At 36.0% G+C, this 5,379-nt stretch overlaps 1 long non-coding RNA gene across 1 annotated transcript; it reads right to left on the bottom strand.

Moving 5' to 3' along the window:
- Nucleotides 1–1,586: 1,586 nt before the first annotated feature.
- On the bottom strand, nucleotides 1,587–4,703 carry LOC135204449 (uncharacterized). Its single transcript, XR_010312224.1, has 3 exons — nucleotides 4,567–4,703; nucleotides 2,479–2,824; nucleotides 1,587–2,149 (listed from the first exon to the last, which is right to left on the bottom strand). It is a non-coding gene; the product is annotated as an uncharacterized LOC135204449 (long non-coding RNA).
- Between the last annotated feature and the right edge of the window lie 676 nt (nucleotides 4,704–5,379).

The raw sequence follows: 5,379 nt of genomic DNA, 5'->3' as shown, positions 1-5,379 counted from the left end.
ATCGTTGTAATGAAGACTGTTGTCTCACTTGTAATATAAGTTTGTTTATTAAGGTTCCATTTAACTTTCGGCCAAGACGTTATATTACAACCGTGTCTATTATTATATATTGGTCATATTCATTACACAATTCTTAAAGTTGATCAACATTTTAAAGTTATATTGGTATAGCCGAAAATCACGAACATCATAACAGGATAGTTTAACCTTATCACGTAAGCCAAGTTTACAGCATTTGGTTGCAGTGCGTTTTCTCTTTCTCTCTCTCTCTCTCTCTCTTCTCTCTCTCTCTCTCTCTCTCTCTCTCTTATACTAGCTACCTTAAATACATCTCTCTCTCAGCTATACTAGCTAACTTAGTGATAAGAAAAACCCCTGCGCTCAGTATGCAGTTCTGATACGTCATTAGTGTATTCAGGAGAGGATCAGTGACCCAATAATATCGAAGATTGCCCTTCCTGACAATACCCATAAGCATAACCAAAGCAAAGAAATTTCTCATATCTGATACTGTAATGTCATAAACTCTTGTTCCCTTGAGTGTTCGCTTGATATATTACCCCATTTCATAACATGAAATTAACGATTGGATCTCTCTACATTCAGTTCCATTATAGACTTATTAAAAATAGAATAAAAAAACTTTATTCCTGATATACTACCATCAAAATCGAAGGTGTGCGGCAAAAAATTATCGCCACCAATCCTTTGCCACACAGGATTAGCTGGTTTGACGTTTCTGACAACCTCCTAGGCAACCCTTACCTCCCCTCCCCCGCGCAGTTCATACAAATGGAGGACGAGCAGTGCAAACGGCCAGCAAGACTTCTAATAAGGCACTAAGTAGCACAGAACCAATATCGATACAATAAGCTATGAAGGCGCACAAAATTAAAAACTTAAGAACGTCACATGACGTAAACAACATGTGTGGGACGACTTCTGCAACACGTCATATGACGTGTTGACCTTTTAATTTTAAGGTTAACTGTTGTTTTTTTCTAAAATTATGTATGCACTGATATATTATAGACTATATATTTCGTTGACCTCAGGTGATAGGTGAAGTCATTTGGGCTTTCCTTAGTGGCCAACAGTTACCTTTTAAAATGTCCCACAGAGCATATGACCCCTATACTCAGAAACGTCAAAGACGGCAAAAAAATATGCCACATTTTTACTCTTGTTCATATAACTTAGGTTTCACACCAAAGATACATTGAAAATATTAGTAGGATATAAAGCATTACATTTCAAATAATGGAAACTATTTTAATAGACTTCAAGAAGCCAATAAGCGAAAATAAGTGGCGAAGTATCATATCTGTATCGGCCACACCACAGAGAACAAAGTATACAGGTAAGGCAATTTGCCAATACTGTTACCGACCTCACTGATAACAGTGCTCAGCGAGTCATTCAGTTCTATAATTCAGTGCTGTTAACAAGAAGATTACTGCAATACTCTCAATATTGTATGGAGGCATTATGCCATTTTTTTTACAGATACTTCGAATATTATATCAAGAATATCATGGTTATAATAAAACTTGTTGTGAATTATGTTTATTAAAACTTATAATCAAATAACTAGTGAGAACAAAATTAGAACATTTTAGGTCCTATTACAAAATATATAACATTTATATTATACAATCGAATACCTTGACCATCCACCCTCTCTCTCAGTCACTTCCCTCAATCTGTCGGGCATCGAATGAACAAAGTTGAAAATTTGCTGCGGTCTCCGTCTACAAATTTTCCACAGAGTTGATGTGAGCCATGAGTTGCTGTGTTGTTCTCTCATGTTCCATTTTCCATGTGTTCACCATCTGGGCCCACACGTGTTCAATCACATTCATATCTGCTCCTTTGCTCGGCCATTCAAGAAGAAGCAGGTTATCCTGTCTCCAAACCACGCTTGAACAACGTGAGCAGCGTGAACTGGATGGGCCCTGGTGGGAAGGGAAAATTCCTTTCTCGTAACGAAGGCAAGGAGGTGGTTTGCAGCAGCTCAACATACTTAGCTGCTGTAAATCGTCCCTCGATACAGAACACATCACCCATACCATGCAGACACACCCAGCCCCATACGTTGTAGGTGACATGGCCAGATCGAACCACCTCAACGATGTTACGGGGTTCATATCTGAATGAGAGAAAAAAATGGGGGTGTATAATATAAATCATATATATATATGTATACCTTTGGAGAATTTAAATTCTCAGTGATGAACAACACTGAAAGAATTCTATTGTGTAATTATTTATTTAATATATTATATTTGAGGAAAAAGAGCAAATTATGCCACTGTCCCTTACCTAATATTTATCTCAGAAATAGCACTCTTATTTATGTTAACTCCCTTTGTATATTTTGACAGTCCACTTCCGTGGAACAAAATCTGAAGATTAATAATTAATATAAAGAAGAATGCAATTGATAATTGATGCAAGTAAGGATTTTCCTTATCATACCGAGTTCTATTTGTTCGCCAACAATGCAGCTTCCCATGCGATGTGGACGAGCAGCACTTCTCGTTAGTAAAGATGACCCTGCCCCAAAAGTCCAAACCCTTATCAGCATGACGTTGGGCAAAATCAAGCTTTCCCGCCTTATGTCGCTCCGTCAAGAGCTCCTTCGTCGCTGGAGTTCTGTGATGAATCCCAGCAGCGTGGAGTCTGCGTCGTACTGTCATCGATGACACTTCTAATCCAAGGTCTTCATGAATGGCCTCGGCGTTGGTTAAGGGTTGCTCTCGAGCCGCCCTGATAATGGCGTCATCCTCAGCTGGGGTGGTTTTCCGTGGACCCCCTGGCCTAGCTAAGAGAATATATTACCTTATATTGTTAACTTATAATTTATATAACATCGCAATCAATTCTAGATTCTTCAAATTTTGTACTCTATGGATTGATCATAATTTAGTAAACATGGCTGTATATTTTTGGTTTTAAAAGCATATCAAATAGAACGAAATTACATATATCCATATGTATATATATATATATATATATATATATATATATATATATATTTATATATATATATATATTATATCTATATATATATATATATATGATATATATATATATATATATATATATATTATATATATATATATATATATATATATATCTAATATATATATATATATATATATGATATATATCTATATATATATATATATATTAAAGAAACAACAAGTCCACATCCATCCTGAAGTCAAAGTTGTCCCTAATTTTGTATTTAATTTTATCCAGGGATTTCCCGGGATTGTTAAACCTTTAAAATAGTCCGGGACCCCGGGAAACAAACTGACCTCCAGGCAGTTGACGACTGTTTCCCAGTTATGTTTGTTAATTGTTAATTGTCTCATTGTCGCCCAGTTGTTCATCCACTTCTTTGGCTGCTGACTGTCATAATAAAGGATTAATATTAAATAACTGTACATTTATTATTATTATTATTATTTTTTATTATTATTATTATTATTATCATTATTATTATTATTATTATTATTATTATTATTATTATTATTATTATTATTATTATTATTATTATTATTATTATTATTATTATTATTATTATTTACATTGTGAAACGTTTTGCCCAGTCCTGTCGCCCAGTTCGCTGTCTCCCAGTTGCCCCTGAACCGTCTTGTTCTTCGCCAAACTGTCATCTACAACAAGATATGGCAACATTTGTTATTCATAAATGAACATGAAGCGATTTTATAGCGAAAGAAAGAGGATTCAATCCATTGGAAACTCTGTATGAAATGCTTCTTATAATGCTTGTCGTCATTTATGACCTTGAAAATACTTTACACTTTAGATAATGACATCTCTCTCTCTCTCTCTCTCTCCCTCTCTCTCTCTCTCTCCGTCACATAAGCAGTGATATGGAACATGTGAACAGCTGTTTGTTGATAACGATTCAAGTAAAGAGAAGAAGAAGAAGAAGAAGAAGAAAAAAACAAAACGGAGCGACAGACAGACGATGATAACACTTATCTTCTCCCTCTCCTCCAAATCCCCCATCCTCTGCAATCCCCCTCCTCTCCCATCTACGCAGCGACCCTGTGAGAGAGCAGAACTTGCTGCCACACCCTAGAGCAAGATTTCCTTTTTGCGCCTAAACAGAAACAGAGACCAGAGGGTTGATGGCAAAGCTGGCTATGATAGTGACATTATGAATGAGGTTCATAATGATGACAAAGATGGTGAAGACATCACAATTTCAGTTCCTCCTCCTCCTCCTCCTCCGGGATGAGGAGGGGAAGAGAAGACGAAAGGGACTAAATAGACCTACTTGGTTGATGCTTGAGGCAGCAGCCCCTGGTTGCTCTTCTCTCCAGATCACCGGCGACAAAAACTGCTGCTTCTTATCGTTCTTCAGATAAGTTGAAACAAGAGAAGCTTTCCTCTTGAAACAAACAAAAGTTCACACTAAACATGAAATACAGACTGACGCCCTCAGAAGAACTTCTGAAGGCAGAGATAGAGCGGCAACGGTGGATGACAGCCAAAATGTCGTATGGCAGCACTTCCCTTATTACTTACTTTCGGTCAGGGCGCTGTTAATGATACCAATAATTATTATTATCCCGTGACGCTGATGCTGCTTCTTGACTTCTTCCTCATGAGTAAAGGAAAGAGAGAAGATGGACACCACCGACCAACCTCACACCTTCCTTTGAAGCACGGTGCAGCTGCATGCAATGTCTGGCAACAGAGATCTTCCGTCGTGTTCGAGTCATGTACATTGGTGTGGAATTTCCGATGAGTCACGTCCCTTGTGGCGCAGAAAGAAGAAAAAGATGAAGAAGAAATCAAAACAAGAAGAAGAGAGACGTGAGGTACAGCAGAACAAGCAGACGTTTCCTCTGGGTTGTGCGTCGTTTCCTCTTGCTTCAAAGGAAATGCATGGCCTTCAGAGAGAGAGAGAGAGAGAGAGAGAGAGAGAGAGAGAGAGAGAGAGAGAGAGAGAGAAATAGATGTTCAACTGAGGACAGAGAAAGAGAGAAATATAGACATTCCAAAAACCAAAAAGAAAAGATCTCTGCAAATAATGACATTGACGTCAATATAAATTGATTGAAAGATTTGCCCAAACAGCTTGCATATATAGTATATATATATGTATATATATATATATATATATATATATATATATATATTTTATATAATAATATATCTATATATATTTGTATAGATCATATATATAATATATATATATATATATATATATATATATATATATATATATATCTATATATATATGGTATATCTGCATATATATATATATATATATATATATATAATATATATATGCAAGCTGCTTGGGCAAATATATATATATATATATATATATAT

Source organism: Macrobrachium nipponense, chromosome 47, assembly GCF_015104395.2.
Source record: "Macrobrachium nipponense isolate FS-2020 chromosome 47, ASM1510439v2, whole genome shotgun sequence".
In the NCBI taxonomy this organism is placed as follows: Eukaryota; Metazoa; Arthropoda; class Malacostraca; order Decapoda; family Palaemonidae; genus Macrobrachium; species Macrobrachium nipponense.
Note: the sequence above shows the minus strand (reverse complement) of the source record. Positions and strands in the feature narration are given on the sequence as shown.